This window comes from Lithobates pipiens, unplaced genomic scaffold (assembly GCF_037356315.1).
Source record: "Lithobates pipiens isolate NorthernLeopardFrog02 unplaced genomic scaffold, aLitPip1_a1.2 Scaffold_18, whole genome shotgun sequence".
NCBI lineage: Eukaryota > Metazoa > Chordata > Amphibia > Anura > Ranidae > Lithobates > Lithobates pipiens.
The window spans coordinates 32519544-32536863 of NW_027507758.1; positions in this window are offsets into that span (position 1 = coordinate 32519544).

The following is a 17320-nucleotide window of genomic DNA, read 5'->3' on the forward strand; positions in this document are numbered from 1 at the left end:
AGACTTTACAATCCCTTTAAAAGGTCTTGTGCTAGAATTATTGCTCTCACTGTAATGTTTGTGGTGATACCACACATGTGTGGTTTGATCACAGTTTACATATGAGGGAGCGCGTTGTATGTGTGCGTTCACTACTACGTGCGAGCATGGGATTTAAAAAAATGTTGTTGTTTATTTTATATATGTGTACATATATATATATATATATATATATATATATATATATATATATATATATATATATATATATATATATTTTTTTTTTTTTACACTTTCCCTTCGTTTTTCTTTTTTTTATTGTTATTATTACTTTATTCCTATTACAAGGAATGTAAACATCCCTTGTACAGGCATACCCCACTTTTATGTACACAATGGGGTTTATTTATTAAAGCTGTAAAGTGCAAATTCAGGCTCCCTTCTGAATAGAAACCAATGAGCTTTCAGGTTTTATTATCAAAGCTTAATTGAACAATCTGGGGTTAGAAGCTCATTGGTTTCTATGCAGAAGGGAGCCTGAATTTGCACTTTACAGCTTTAATAAATAAACCCCATTGTGTACATAAAAGTGGGGTATGCCTGTATTAGGAATAGGGCATGACATCTCTTTACAGAGAGATCTGTACACACGGTCAGACATTCTGACGGAAAATGTCCGATTGGACCGTGTTGTCGCATAATCCGACCGTGTGTGGGCTTCATCTGACTTTTTCCGTCGGAGTGTCCGACCAACAAAGTTTTAGAGCTGGATATATAAAAATTCCGACAATATGATCCGATCGGACTTTGTCCGTTCGTTTGTAGAGAATTCCGATCGGACAAAGTGCCACGCATGCTCAGATCAAATTCCTAGACCAAAGCTATTGGCTACTAGCCTGAACGTAGTCCCAACGTAACTAAATAACGTCATCACGTTTCGAACGATCAGATTTTCCGACAACTTTGTCCGACCGTGTGTATGCAACACCAGTTTCGACCAAAATCCGTTGGAAAAAATCCGACCGTGTGTACAAGCTAAGACTTCACATCTCTCCTCTAAGCTGGAAAGATTGGGATAAAAGAAAAAAAAAAATCAAACGATCTCAGCCATTCCAGCTAAAAACACGGCATCGTTTACATCTGCCGAGGCCAGAAGTGACATCATAATGTCACGCCCGGCCTCCAAAGATCATAGAGGTGACCAGGGACCATCTGGATCTTGGTCAGCTCTATGGTAAATGGAGGCCGCTGGGCGATTAATTCTCTGGCTCGCTGATCGTACAGTAGGAGCACCGTAGGGCGGTGGGTGGGGTCGCCTCCTGTAAAAACAATCAAGCCCTTATGATTGTTTGTTTTACCTTAGCAGGGAATCACTGGCAGAAATTCAGATATCTCCACTCAAAGTCCAGGAAGTCATATGACAGCCTTGGGCGAGAAGTAGTTAAAAAAAAAAAAAATCTAAATTCTTCATAAATTTAGACCAATGTGTATTCTGCTACATATTTTTGGTAAAACAAATCACAATAAGTGTATATTGATTGCAGGTGCCAGGTGCGTCCATTAAGGGTCCCCTTTCCATCGCCACCACCACCCCCTATTCACGCGTCTGGCCCCTTTCAGGGCACTGGGCGCATGAATTACAATGGCAGGGTTTTTTTTAAGCACCTGATTAGAGCCAAAGGCTCTACTAGGCTTCAAAATAGGCTGGGCTCAGGATGCAGAGCATAGCGCTTGGAGCCCACCCAGGGTGTGTTAGAATAGCGACTATCCACCCTTCTCCATACCATAGCAGGGCAGAAGCAATGTCAAAATGTCACTTCTACCCATATGTCTTAAAGGGACATTTTTCTGGTGTCATTTTTTCAAATGACAACATTTTATTAATTAATTTTTTTATTGCATTTAAGTCCAAATATGAGATCTGAGGTCTTTTTGGCCCCAGATCTCCTATTTAAGAGGACCTGTCATGCCTTTTTCTACTACAAGGGATAGTTACATTCCTTGTAATAGGAATTAAAGTGACCCAAATTTTTTAAAAACAGTGTAAAAATAAATAAGAAATATTTGTTTTAAAGCACCCTGTCCTGACAAGTTTTGCGCGCAGAAGCAAACGCAAACGTGAGTAGCGCCCACATATGAAAACGGTGGTCAAACTACACATGTGAGTTATTGCCACGATCGATAGAGCGGGCGCAATAATTCTAGCCCCAGACCTTCTCTGTAACTCAAAACATGCAACCTGCAGAATTTTTTTTAATTCGCCTATGGAGATTTTTACGAGTAAAAGTTTGACGTCATTCCACGAGCGGGCGCAATTTTGAAGCGTGACATGTTGGGTATCAATTTACTCGGCATAACATTATCTTTCATAATATAAAAAAAATTGGGCTAACTTTACTGTTGTCTTATTTTTTTATTCAAAAAATGAATTTTTTTTTGCTCTTGTAAGAATACGGTTTGACAAAAAGTATTGCAATGACCGCCATTTTATTCTCTATGGTGTTAGACATTTTGACATTGCTTCTGCCCTGCTATGGTATGGAGAAGGGTGGATAGTCGCTATTCTAACACACCCTGGGTGGGCTCCAAGCGCTATGCTCTGCATCCTGAGCCCAGCCTATTTTGAAGCCTAGTTTGACAAAAAGTATTGCAATGACCGCCATTTTATTCTCTATGGTGTTAAAAAAAAAAATGTATAATTTTTGGGGGTTCTAAGCAATTTTCTAGCAAAAAAACTTCTTCTTGTGAATCTCCATCTTGCTTGTGGGCAGGAGAAGCCCACAAGCATATCGTTCCGGCATACAGGGCTGCTGTATTCCCAGCATGCACCGCCCATTCTCGCACGTGCGCAGTAATATCACGTAGTGGCAATATAAACTGTACAGGTTGCCATCACAATGGGCGGCGTCGTTGGAAGGGATGTCAGGAGCCGCGGTGAGTAAGGGGAAGATTAGAAGGGACCGCATAGCAACAGGGATTAAAAGGTAAGTAAAAAAAATAATAATTCTCCAATGGTCATTTGTTATGTTATTTGCTGCACAGTTATGTAAACTTATTTTTATAGGTGGAATTCCGCTTTAATATGCAGGGACCTCCTCTCACTTCCTGTTTTGACTATGGGACAGGAAGTGAACGTAAATCTCTCCAATGGGGCACAGGTGGCAAAAATAAACCAACAGGGGTTCTAACTCTGCCTTATTCTATACTCTATTTCTATTTTAATTACAGAATAACCAGTAATTGCAACATCTTAGCTATTATGTACAACCCACTGACCAATTAAAATCTGCTTTGTATCAATTTGCAATAAAAAAACAAATTATAAAACATGTATATAAAATAGTAACATTAGTAACTACTACAGTAGTAACAGTAACTAGCTGACACTATTAGGATTTGTGGCGCCGGGTGTTCACAGCCTTTTCCATTTCAAAGCAAAAGATCAAAACGCAGCATTTGACAAGGAAAGTCTGTGTTTGACCTTCCAAATGCACCTGAATAGAACCTGCTGCGTCTAAAGAAATGAAACACGAAGCAGGCCAGAAACAGCCTTTGAAATGTCATCTACACTTCTCCATTGAGGCCATTGGGAATCTGATGACCTACATTTAAATGCGGGAAAAAAACGCCCGTGTACAAAAGCCGTTTGTATATTGTTATAAACCGCCAGAACAAAATGGTGCTTTGACCGCTTGTCTACCGGGCACTTCCCCCCCCCCCCCCCCCTCCTGCCCAGGCCAATTTTCAGCTTTCAGCTGAAAGCCGTCATACTTTGAATGACAATTGCGTGGTCATGCTACACTGTAACCATGTGAATGTTTTATCATTTTCTTCACACAAATAGATCTTTCTTTCGGTGGTATTTATTGCATTTGCTGCAATATTCACATTCAGTCCAGAGATTTTCCCCACAGTACTTTTTCTCTAACACTAGTTGTCCTCAGTCTGATGGCAAGCATAAGTCAACCCATTCCTCTGAGCTCAGGTCATCCTGGACCTGCCCCTAGTCTGTGACTGGACAGTGAAAGGAGAAGCAGCACAGTGATGAGCTCATCTTTCTGTCACTCTTCTTTCTCCTCCTGTTAGCAGCTCTGCTGTACAGGGACCGCAGGAGACTCATTCCAGGTCATATTGAGGTTCTTACATTGCTTTTATTAAAAAAAAATACATTAGTGATGTATTAAGAATTACAGCTGCAGCCCCGGAAGATTTTACCCCCATTCCTGACCAGAGCACTTTTTGCGATTCGGCACTCCGTCGCTTTAACTGACAATTGTGCCGTCGTGCGACGTTGCACCCAAAGAAAATGGATGTTCTTTTTGCGGTTTTTATTTTTTGCTCTATAATCTCTGTCATGACACAAGGCAGAACAGGGAAATGCCTTGTTTGCACTTCCCCGCTCCGTGACACGATCGCCGGGAGACCGACGGACATCGACACGGCACAGTCACGCACAGGGCCGTTTGAAGGAATTTGGGGGCCCCAAGCAAAATGGACATGGAGGCCCCCCAACCCCCCCCCCCCCCCCACGCACGCACGCACGGAAAGCCTACAGGAATCACAGCATATCAATGCAGTTTAAGTTCACCAACACTTTATATAAATAAAAAAGGTTTACAGTGCAAATACTGCTGTTCCATATAATGTATAGCCGCGCTGTCCCATTGATTTCAATGGGCAGCAGCGGTGAAGGAGTGGTAAACACACCGCTTCTTCTCCGCTCTAAAGATGCGGCTAGCAGGACTTTTTTTTACCATACTGTTAGTGCAACACTGTGGGCTTCACACTGGAGTGAATGTGAAAGCACTTTAAGGGCGGATTGCGCTATAGCGCCTGCAATACACTCCAGTGTGAAAGGGGTCTTACGTACACACCAACATGGAAGCATTGTGGCAGTAAAAAATGAGGTCTTAAAGCACCCATATGGCTGGGAATATCAATTCTGGATAAGGGATAACATCTTGTACAGTGGACACAGTATATCTAACGATATCTAATAGGGAGAGCAAAAAAGAAAGATTTACCATAGTTTTACCATAGAAACAATTACCATAGCTTTCTTTCCATTTTTTTTCTTTCTTTACCATCCCATTTCCATCTTATTGCCTCTTTTTTGAATCAGGTAATATGTATGTAGCTCCCTGCTCCTAATGGGCAGACGCTATTATTTTTCAAATTTAGTTGTCTGAAGGTGCAGTTGGGCTCAGGCTAATTTTTCCTAAAAAGTTCTGGTTTCTGTACCAGTCCAGCTGGGTTGCACTGGTTCCCACTTGACCGTAGGTGTCGCTGTCACCACCAGTGAGTGTGGAAATGCAGCAGGCTGGATGTATTGAATACCACCTCTTGCTCGGGAATAGCTCAGTGGGAGTGGCTTGCCTGCTGTGCATTCTGGGAGAAGGTATTTAAGGTACTGACGCCATTTTTGGTGGTTCTGTTTTCCGGGGTCCACTATCCTGACCTCATGGCCCTCCTGGCCTGGGGTCTGTGTCGCATGGTCTTATGCCTCGGGGCCGGCTGGCCCGAGGCTTTGCAACTGAGAGGGTAGGCCCAGAAAAGTCTTGGGGCCTAGTGATCCAGGGGTGGTCCTGTGCTATCTCGCCTGTGGAGAGAGGCCAAGAAAACTGGAAGATCCAGGGGAGGACTTTTCTAGTAGAGGACCGAGCGCAAGGCTGGTGTCTCTAGAGGAGCCTGGAAACTCAGTTGGAGGATGCAACCCGGATCAATACCCATACAGTATCGCTGGTTCGGCTGAAAGAAACTGGTACTGTATGGTAGTTCTTCAAAACTCACAAGATTTCTTAATTTAATTGACAAGTCTGTGGCAGAGACTTTGTTGAGCATCTCATTGGCTGCTGGGTCAAGTGAGAGAGGCCTATCCGATGGTTGCTGGATCCAGTCTGTGGAGCTGTTTGTCCTCTGGATCTGACCAATACCTCTAACCCACCGCTGCAATTGTGCCAACGTATATTGGCGTGCGGCGGTTGGCAAATGGTTAAAGTGTGTCTGCACAGAGTTCAGTTTTGACTTCTCCTGACCCTGAACCCTAAATGAGCAATAAATAAAATAAAACCGTGAAAAATAGAAGTGCTGCTTTCAAATGGGATCAATCCCTGCCACTGCTGCTTCACTAACCACTAGTGTCTGATAGGCAACTGGCAACATTTCCCACAAACTCTAGAAACAATAGGAGGCCTGGAAGGCAGCACTGATCACCGGGGAGCTGTGTGGTACTCTACATCAGGTAAGCATGCATTACATATCAAATCAAGCCATGTCTATGAAACTGTAGTATAAATATGATTGTATCCTTCATGTTGCCTTTAAAAAAAAAACTCAAGTATGCTAATATACAATAAAGACAGAATACAATATGCAGAAAAAGAGGGATTGCATTGTATAGATTAGTGAAATCCAGAGATTCTATTCTTGGTATTTTTTACTACTGGGGCAGATGATGGAAAAGGTCACACTGACACTGTTATATATCAGGTAATATTTCCTTAGGACCTACTGCCATCTAGTGACAAAATAGGAATATGCAGCTCACATCAACATTTATTGCATCTTATACATTTTTTTTTTATGACATTGCATACATATTGTACATTTACATCAGTCTCTGTCCTCAAGGAGCTTACAATCTAAGGTCCCTAACTCACATTTATACACATAATAGGGCCAAATTAGACAGGAGCCAATTAACCTACCAGCATGTCTTTGGAGAGTGGGAGGAAACCGGAGTACCCGGAGGAAACCCACGCAGGAACAGGGAGAACATGCAAACTCCAGGCAGGCAATGCTGTTGCTGGGATTTGAGCTGACAACCCTAGTAGTGCTGCTAGACAGAAGTGCTAACCACTTAGCCACTGTATTTCAAGGGATAATAAAAAAAATATATATAATAATAATAAATTATTGTTATTTATATTAGTAGTAGTATTCAGGATTTATATAGTGCCAACAGTTTGTGCAGCGTTTTACTTTATAAAGGGAGGCAGTAAACCTGAGGACCTGCATCATGTACATATTAAAATTAGATTGTAATGGAAATGACAAGACAATGGGGTTGATTTACTAGAGGCAAATCCACTTTGCACTACAATTGCACTGGGAAATGCAGTTGCTGTAGATCTGAGGGGAAGATCTGAAATGAGGGGAAGCTCTGCTGATTTTATCATCCAATCATGTGCAAGCAAAAATGCTGTTTTTTTATTTTCCTTGCATGTCCCCCTCAGATTTACAGTGACTGCACTTCCAAGTGCACTTGTAGTGCAAAGTGGATTTGCCTTTAGTAAATAAACCCCAGTGCCTTCACTGATGTGGAAAGTTGAGATAACCTTGGGGAAAGAGGATGGTAAAAGACAAAGGACAACTTTGCCCTTATGAAGAATTAAAAGACGGGACTAACAAGGAAGGATCACTAACTGAGTAAGAGGTAACAGCCACCTTTTAAAAGAGCAAAGGGGGTCCAAAAAAAGGCTAAAAAAGCAAGCACAAAGAACCAGGTTGAAATCTCAGAAAATTAAAACAAAAAAAGTAGCGCTCCATGGGTCCAACATAAAGACTGCCTTCCTTTCAGCTGCTTCTTGAGCTTTCAGACACAACAAAAGATCCTTGAGTGCTATAAACTGTCAGCCATCTATGTAGATATACATATCCTGGATAAAGTATCCCTGTGCAGCCACCAACCACTGGAAAAGGTGGATAACAAGACACTAAAACAAAAGCAGTGCTCAATGGGTCCAGCATAAAGACTTGCAAACATATATCCAAGTAAAAAAAACTGTTAATTTATTTGATGCACTCTTGAAGGGATAAAAACAACTGTCAATGATTAAAAAATTGTAGGGATTTGCAGAAGCAATAAATATTACTAAAACAGAGCTAAAAGATCCCATACACTTTGCAATCAACATTAGATATGCAGTGAAGTATTATACAGTTCAAGTGAGGAGTTTAATCAAGCCGGCCGCCTCAGGGTTAATCACAGAGAGTGTACCTGTCACCATATATACAGCTCACCACGTGTCACACACTCCCCCTGGGGGGCAAACTCACCAGATAAAACTGAATAAAATGGCTCTCAATCAAACCATGCAGACCATTAGCCATGTCTTATTTCCTCATCTTTATCAGGGACAGCCAGGTTCGCAGGGGTTAAGACCTTTCTCCTTAAGTAATCAACATCAGAGAAATCCTCCTAATTCCTCCTCACCGTGTTTTACCAGGAATGCGGGGGTTAACAAAAAAGGCAAACAAATGTGCACATAGAATAATACCTTTTATTTCAACAAAGTTCCCCATGCAATTAAAACCATCCCTTAGGTAAAAGCTGCGTACTTCACATAAAAAGAAACCAGCATCAATGAATCAGAACATGCAGAGGGCGCTCTCGCTATAATCAGCCTTCTAAAAGCACTTTTCGTCCTGCAGGAAGTGTCTCCACACTGCCGGTGTTCTGCCTAATAGTGTCCGCCTATCAAATGCTGTCCGCTCCGTACTGCGCATGCGCAGTAGGGAGCAGACGAGGCTTCGGAAAAACTCCGAAGCTGAACGGCGCCTGCGCCGTGAGTGGAGGGGGTAGCCCCACTATCCAAGCGGACATAGAGTTAAGAATTTTAGAGGGCCCCTCGCGGGCGAGCTTCGCTCGCCACGCTTCGGGCTCGGCCTCGCTCCGCTCGGCTCTTTTTTATTCTAACTCTATGTCCACTTGGATAGTGGGGATAGAACCTGGACTCACGGCGCAGGCGCCGTTCATCCTCTGCAATTTTCGGAATCTGTGTTCCTGTGTACTGCGCATGCGCAGTACGCAGGGGACACCACCTGACGGAGGACACTATTTTACAAGACACCGGTTAGAGCTTGGAGGGCTGTGGAGCACAGACCGTCACCGCTGGAGTGACGTGTAAGCCAAGCCCTGACCGGTTTCGTCACACAGACTTCGACAGATGGCTGACAGTTTATAGTGCTCAAGGATCTTTTGTTGTGTCTGAAATCTCAAGAAGCAGCTGAAAGGAAGGCAGTCAAGTCCTTTAAACCTAGAGTCTTGGTGAAGACTTTTTCTGCTATGATCAGCCCAAATGGCGGAGACAAAAATTGCAGATTCCCAGGTGAAATGGGGGTAAGCATCAGGAATTTCCTGGGAGGTCAGAAGTGACCTGTCAGGAGTGTATGTAAACGCCCCTGTTCTTTGACTGCTGCTGGTCTCATTCCAGTATCCTGGTTTTGGCTATAATGCATCCCTGTCTGTTGTTAATCCACCTGCGAGCTGATTAATGTGGCCAGTCTCTGGGTGGAGACCAAACCTGATTTAGGTCAGCCAAGCCTGCAGTCTCATACTTGTGATAGTTTATGTAATACATGCAAGCTCTCTGTCTGTCTGTCTGACCTGCTCTGCTGTTTGCATTCCCCTATTTATGACCTTGGATCAGATATTAACTATTTTATGAACTCTGTCTTTTGACTATGGATTGACGCCGACTATTCTGAACCTTGCCTCCCTTGCACCTGGACTGTTATTGAACCACTCTGACTGTCTGCCAACCGCAAGTACCCGCTTGCTTTGCTCAGTTTGCTCCTGCCTCGGTGTGGTGGCCAGGCACTATAGCATTATGTATAAGGCCTGAGTACAGGGAAGCCTGTTTTCCTTATGGGAAAGGGGGATGCTAAAGGAGAAGAACACAGAAGCCAGCTATAGTGTCTGACCAGCTGCGCTAGGGGTAAGCATGACACCTGTTTAGAATTTTGAATGAATCGCATAGCTGAGAGTTTTCAGATCCAGAAAGCAACATACTGACTTGTCCATCTTTGGAATCTCTGATAGATTTAAACAGTAAATAGATTTAAACAGAACCCCTGATAGTATTCCTGAAGGGAAGGAGGAACAGCAATTCCTTAAAAGAGATGAGATCCTGAAAGGTCAAAAAAAAATTGTGGAAATACATTGAGGAGAATGAGGGAAGATTCTTACCCAGGTGTAAAAACTGGAAAAGATGGTCTCCCCCCAATCTGTGAGACATTGGGTAACGACTTAACTTTATGCTGCCACACATAGGTGTGCGCAGCCTATTGCATTAGCTCAAACACAGAGCAACAGAGACAGCGGCTAGGGGTATGCACATGCCACGGCTGTCATGCAATGCCAATTATACAGAGCAAAACAATATTTTTTAGAATTTGTAATTTTTTTTTTTTACTTTTTTTATTTATTTTTTTTGCCCTGTTGGGGGGCTTTGGTGCAATATCAGGGGTCTTAACAGACCCATGATGTCTCACATTTAAGACTGAGCCTCAGCTGCACAGTTGAATGATCAGGAAGCACTTACAGGCTTCCTATTAATTTGCAAAGTGAAGTATAGTAAACAGTTTAATATACTTCAGCGATGAATAGACACAAGAGCGATGGGTACCGATTGCTCACTGTGTTCCTTCAGAACAGGAAGGGTCCAGTAAATTACATTTACCTGCCCCTTCCCCCTGCAGCACAGCTGGAGGGAGGAAGATGAGATGAAACTGGTAGTGCTGAGGGGGAGGAACAAGATAATCAGTGTCTGCAATAAGGCAGTGCAGCTGGTACTCCTACTTGGCAGGTACCTGGGCCCCCCTTTTGAACTGATAGGACCTGGGCCCGTAATAGGGCCAGCTATACTGCATCATCAGTGGCCCTGGTGCACGTTTTGATTAGTGTGCCCAGGCACACTTGGCACACCCCCTGCACCCGCCTATGCTGCCACAGACTAGTCAGCTAGTTTTGGGGATTGGTCAGAACAGGAAAGCTTCAACCTAGACTGGTCAAGAGCCTGTGACACAGTGGGCGAGAGTTTGGACCTATCCTCTTAATGGCAGAATGATTGACAACAAAAGACTGAGGACCTTGGGAAGATGGATTCTTTTCGACCCGTGAGCCAATCCTACAAGCAGCCATAGAGCTACCGCTGGTGAATAGGGGATCCCCCACCCTGCACAGCCAGGATCACAAGTTTTCCACAGCACACTGTAGTCAGAAAACAGTCCTTGCAGCTTTGTTTTTGTGTCTTTTTATTAGGGGTATTGAACTTGGATAGGGATTTTTCAGATTTTTTCTGATCGTTTGAAGAGAATTCCGATTGGACAAAGTGCCACACATGCTCAGATCAAATTATGAGACCAAAGCTATTGGCTACTAGCCTCAACGTAGTCCCGTCATAACGAACAAACGTCATCACATTCCAAACGATCGGATTTTCCGACAACTTTGTCTGACCGTGTGTATGCAACACCAGTTTAGGACAAAATCCGTCAGAAAAATCAGACGGATTTTGTTGTCGGAATGTCCGACCGCGTGGATGATCTGACAATTACCTAAGACAGGTATTTGCACCCACTTCTGGGCATAGAATCCCATGGGAGTCTATGCCTCTTCCTGTCCTGGTGCGCTGTCTGCTGGGACAAACACAGGCCCCAGAGACAGCGCGGACCATTCCTATTGCGCTGCATGACTTGCACATGCGCAGTAGGGAACCAAAGCCGCAACGCTTTACTTCCTGATTCCCTCACCTAGAATGGCAGCGGCAGCAGCCGAGAGCCGAGCGATCGATCGGTCTCGGCTGCCGACATCGCTGGACCCTGGGACAGGTGAGTGTCCATTTATTAAAAGTCAGCAGCTGTAGTATTTATAGCTGCTGGCTTTTAATAATTTTTTTTTACAGTGAAATTGCTCTTTAACCTACTTTAACCTGTGGATTACAAATCACAAGAAATTATTTTAGCTAGCGAAGACAAGAAGACCAAATACTTTAAGTGAGATCTCACGCATAGCTTAAAAAGTAAGGGGAGCTCCCAGGTATTTATCTATATGTATATTGTTTGATATTGTTTATATTGAATTCCATTGTACCGTCGTCCTATGTTGGGATGACAATGCAATTACTGTAATCACCTCTTTGAATATTTTCGCAGTAAAATACACTGTTGTTTAAGCATCCAGTTGTGTGGAATACTGTTTTCTCCCAGCAGGTGGAGCCAGTGGATCCTGAGGTTATAATACAGGTACCTTGCATTGTATTATATTGTACTGTATTGTATTGCACCACAGCTGTGTCAAGGGGATAGAGAGCCAAGTTAGTGGGGTGTTATTACCAGAGTGCAGGCCTAAATCAAACCAGCAGCTCCTTCGGGAGTCAGTGCTACACAAGTCTCCTGCGTCTTGCGGGAGTCTCCTTCATTTGACTGCGGGCTCACGGACACCCGAGAGCACCAGGCAATCTCCCAGCTGAGTCTGTCACTCAGGGGCTTTGCTGTGAACAGGAGGCGGGGCTGGCTGAGGAAATGTCTAGCAGCGAAGGGCTGGAGGCAGTGTTGTCAACCATCAGTATTTTTACTGGCAGCCAGTAAAAAACGGGCACTTTGCTCCTGCCAGTAAATGCCAGTAAGAGTTTAAGTTTGCCAGTAAAAATATGTCTGTGATGCCTGGCTCAGAATTGGGCATGCACAGCTCGGGTCCAGAGCTGGCTGGGACCATCAAAGTGTCTGCTGTAGTCTGTTCAGGCGGTAACGGTGGGGGGCTGGTCTGGTGCCTGAGCGTTTTGTGTGATGTCATGGGAGCATGGTGCATGGGAGCCGAGCGGCCAGAGCCTTGTGTGTGAGTCTGCGGGATGCGAGCAAGGCAAACCGGGAGTGGGACTATCAGTGCTGTTTGGACTGGAAGAGACTGAAGGGACCCCCTGGCATGGAGAGAGACTCACTGTGACTCAGGAGGAGATGCATTGTGTCGGTGATCACTGCTGCTCCACACTGCTATCAGTCAGTGGCGGAACTACCGTCATAGGGACCCACGCGGGCGCTATGGGGGCTGCAGCTGAGAGAAGGCCGTGGGGAGGATGAGGAATGCATACTGCAGGGGGGGGGAGCACCGCCCGCACGGTCCCCAAGCCAGGGGAAGTGAGGAGAGGAAGAGGCAAGCTGTCCGTATGAGCAGAGAGGTGTAATAGCTTTCACTTGAATTTCCTGTGTTCCCGAGGCTCACCATCACATAGCCCTACCTCTTCCCCCGGCGCCTTTGATAGACAGAACACCCGTCCAATGCGGGACATGTGACGTCATCAAGGGCCTTCTCCTCATTTCCCCTGGCTGGGGGACCGTGCGGGCGGTGCTCTCCCCCCCCCCACTCTGAGGCACAGGTGAGGCTGTATTGGGCACAGGCAGGCCACATTTGGCACAGGTGAGGGTGCATTGGATATAGGCAGGCCACATTGAGCACAGGTGAGGCTGCATTGGGCACAGGCAGGCCAGATTTGGCACAGGTGAGGCTGCTTTGGGCACAGGCAGATGACTGTCAGGGCTGGCTTAGCCCTTCCTTCTCTGGGCTGGCCGCTCAGCTGTCGGCTATTTGCCAGCTCTCTTCTCTCTCCACAGTTACCAGCTGTTCCTGATGATGCTCGTCTGACCTGCCTACTTAAAGCTGTCCAGCTCACGTCACCTCTGCCTTCGCCTTGGTCACATCACTGATACCATCTCCTGCGGTTTGTTTAAAGACTGGCTTGCTAACATCCCTTCTGGCTCCTTATCCTGCTTGCTGTGCTCTACTTGGATCCCTGACTTCTGGCCTGGTTGGTAACCCGATCTGGTTACTGGACTCTGGCTATGCTTGACTACGCTTTTTCTATTTACCTTTTTATTTTTATTAATAAACAAGTGTGATTTAATTGTACTTCTGTCTCAGTCTTATTCATGGTTTCTGACAATGACGCTGCTTTGGGCACAGGCAGGTCATGCTGCTTTGGGCACAAGCCACACTGCTTTAGGCACTGGAGACACTGCATTGGGCACTGGACACACTGCATTGGGCACAGGTGAGGCCTGTATTGGGCACTGGACACACTGCATTGGACACAGGTCACACTGCTTTGGGCACAAGTGGGCACAGGTGAGGCAGTATTGAGCACAGGTGAGGCAGTATTGGGCACGGGCAGGTCACGCTGCATTGGGCACAGGTGAGACTGCATTGGGCACAAGTGAGGCTGCATTAGGCAGGGGCAGGCCACGCTGCATTGGGAACAGGCAGGCCACATTGGGCACTGGTCATGCTGCATTGGGCACAGGTGAGGATGATTGAAGTGCTAACACCAGGTGTTTGGAGTATCTTTATCTGTTGATTGTTAAACTTTCTGGAATACATATATTGCTAGTGTGGTGTAGGATCTGGGCATGTTGTTCCTCCATCCCTTCTCTCTCCTTCCCTCCCTTTCTTTCCTTCCTTCTTTCCTTCCTTCCTTCCTCCATCCCTCATTCATCTCAGACTCAAACCACACCCCTTTGAGCCACGCCCATTTAAGCATCGCCCAAACTTAGTTACAAAACTTTGTAAATAAGTACGTTTTCTCCTTCACTGATGGGCACTGATGGAGCTGCACTGACGGGCACTGATAAGGCGGCACTCATGGGCACCAATGAGGTGGCACTGATGATGGACACTAATATGCAGCACTAATATGTGGCACTGATATGCAGCACTGATGTGCTCTGATAGGTGGCACTGATGTGCTCTGATAGGTGGCACCGATGGGCACTGATAGGTGGCATAGATGGGCACTGATAGGCGGCATGGATGGGCACTGACAGGTGACACTGATGTACACCGATAGATGGTACTGATGGATGCCAATCAGTGCCAAACAATGCCTGCCAATCAGTAATGCCCATTGTAGGCAATGATTGGCATCCATTGTGGGCACTGATTGGCATCCCTGGTGGTCTAGGGTGGCATACCAGGTGGTGACATCCCTGGTGGTCCTGGTGGCATCCCTGATGGTCCAGTGTAGGCATCTTCAGGGGGCTTCGCTGATAATCAGCACAGACCCCCATCAGAGGAGCAGCTGATCGCCAGCTCTTCCTGTTTACATTGTGATCAGCTGTGATTGGACATGGCAGATCATGTGGTCAACAGTCTCCAACAGAGACTCTTTACCTAAATCAGAGTTGCGGTGTGTCAGACTGACACACCACAACAACGATCGCTGCTTTGCGGGCCCCTGGAGGATGTCGGGGGCCAGTCAGAGTCTGGAGGATGTGGGGGCCAGTCAGAGTCTGGAGGATGTGGGGGCCAGTCAGAGTGAGTCTGGAGGATGTGGGCGCCAGTCAGAGTCTGGAGGATGTCGGGGGCCAGTCAGAGTCTGGAGGATGTGGGGGCCAGTCAGAGTCTGGAGGATGTGGGGGCCAGTCAGGGTCAGTCTGGAGGATGTGGGGGCCAGTCAGAGTCTGGAGGATGTGGGGGCCAGTCAGAGTCTGGAGGATGTCGGGGGCCAGTCAGAGTCAGTCTGGAGGATGTGGGGGCCAGTCAGAGTCAGTCTGGAGGATGTGGGGGCCAGTCAGAGTCAGTCTGGAGGATGTGGGGGCCAGTCAGAGTCTGGATGTGGGGGCCAGTCAGAGTCTGGAGGATGTCGGGGGCCAGTCAGAGTCTGGAGGATGTCGGGGGCCAATCAGAGTCTGGAGGATGTCGGGGGCTTGTCAGAGTCTGGAGGATGTCAGGGGCCAGTCTGGATGTCAGAGGGGCACCAGATGTTAGGAGGACTGATGGGGACACCAGATGTAAGGAGGGGCTCCGCTGATGGAGACACAGATGTGAGGAAGGCTGCTCTGATGGGGCACCTGATGCAAGGAGGGACTCTGCTGGGGGCACCTGATGGCATCTAGCGGCAGGCAACGTGGCTAGTGACGCGCTCATGGCTCCCACTGGTTCTGCATTATCTTGAGTTGAATGATTTCATTTTATATTACAATAGAAATAATGTGCTTCAATCATCCTGACTTCATAACAATCATGGCGCCGGGATGATTGAAGCTGATTGAGCTGCTGATTGTCAAACTCTGGAAAACACATATTGCTACTGTGGTGTAGGATCGGGAGCTGCTGTCCCTCCATCCCTCCCCCCCCTTTCCCTCTCCATCCCGCATTCATCTCAGACTCTACCCACACCCCTTCGAGCCACGCCCAATGTAAGCCACGCCCACTATTTTACGTAAACCACGCCCATATTTTGTGCACCACATTTTCACCTTTTTCTGTGCCAATCCTATATCCGCATGCCCCACCCCCTAATTATAATACAACTCTGCCTACTGCCAAAAAAGTGTCCCGAATTTTTTTTTTTACAATGTTGGCAACTATGAGAATCAATATGTGGTGTTGTGCTCTAGTGAATGATTGCCAATTACCATAAAGTGCACATCCCATGTGCAAAATTTCATTTAAAAAAAATCGCATACTAAACACTAGGGATGCACCTAAATTTCGGCCGCCGAAACATATCGGGCCGAAAAGGGTGTTTTTGGCGCAAATCTTGCCAATAATGGGGCCGAAAATGAGGGCGCCCGCCCCTGGTGCTGCCCACTGGTGTCTTCCTGACTCGCCCCAGTCCTCCCTACTCCTCTCCTCCCTCCCTACAGAGCAGCGATCTCTGTGTGTCACGTAGCTGAATTGCCCGGACGGCTGTAGTAACAATGTCCCACCTCCTGTGACAGACGGCACACGGATCCAATGGCGGGACATTGAATCAGCATGACGTGACTACAGGAGGCGGGACATTGTTACTGCAGCCGCCCGGGCAATTCAATTCACAACTCCAGGACACATGGAGATTGCCGCTCTGATTTGGACATGGGTGAGGCTGCCTCCAGACACAGGCAAGCTGTATATGATGAGCACTGGCAGGCTGCATGATGGGAACTGGTTAGGCTGCATTGATCACTTGTATCATGTCTGCAATCTCTGACCATCTCCTGTACTAAGTCTGCATTCTCTGATCATCTCCTATATCATGTCTGCAGTCTCTTACCATCTCCTATATCATGTCTGCATTCTCTGACCATCTCCTGTATCATGTTTGCAGTCTCTCATCTCCTGTATCATATCTGCAGTCTCTGACCATTTCCTATATCATGTCTGCAGTCTCTGATCATCTCCTGCATCATGTCTGCAGTCTCTGACCATCTCCTATATATATCATGTCTGCAGTCTCTCATCTCCTATATCATGTCTACAGTCTCTGATCATCTCCTGTACTATGTCTGCAGTCTCTGATCATCTCCTGTACAATGTCTGCAGTCTCTGATCATCTCTTGTGTTATATCTGCAGTCTCTGATCATATCTTCAGTCTCTGATCATCTCTTGTATCATGTCTGCAGTCTCTGACCATCTCCTGTAGTATGTCTGCAGTCTCTGACCATCTCCTGTAGTATGTCTGCAGTCTCTGACCATCTCCTGTAGGATGTCTGCAGTCTCTGACCATCTCCTGTAGGATGTCTGCAGTCTCTGACCATCTCCTGTAGGATGTCTGCAGTCTCTGACCATCTCCTGTAGGATGT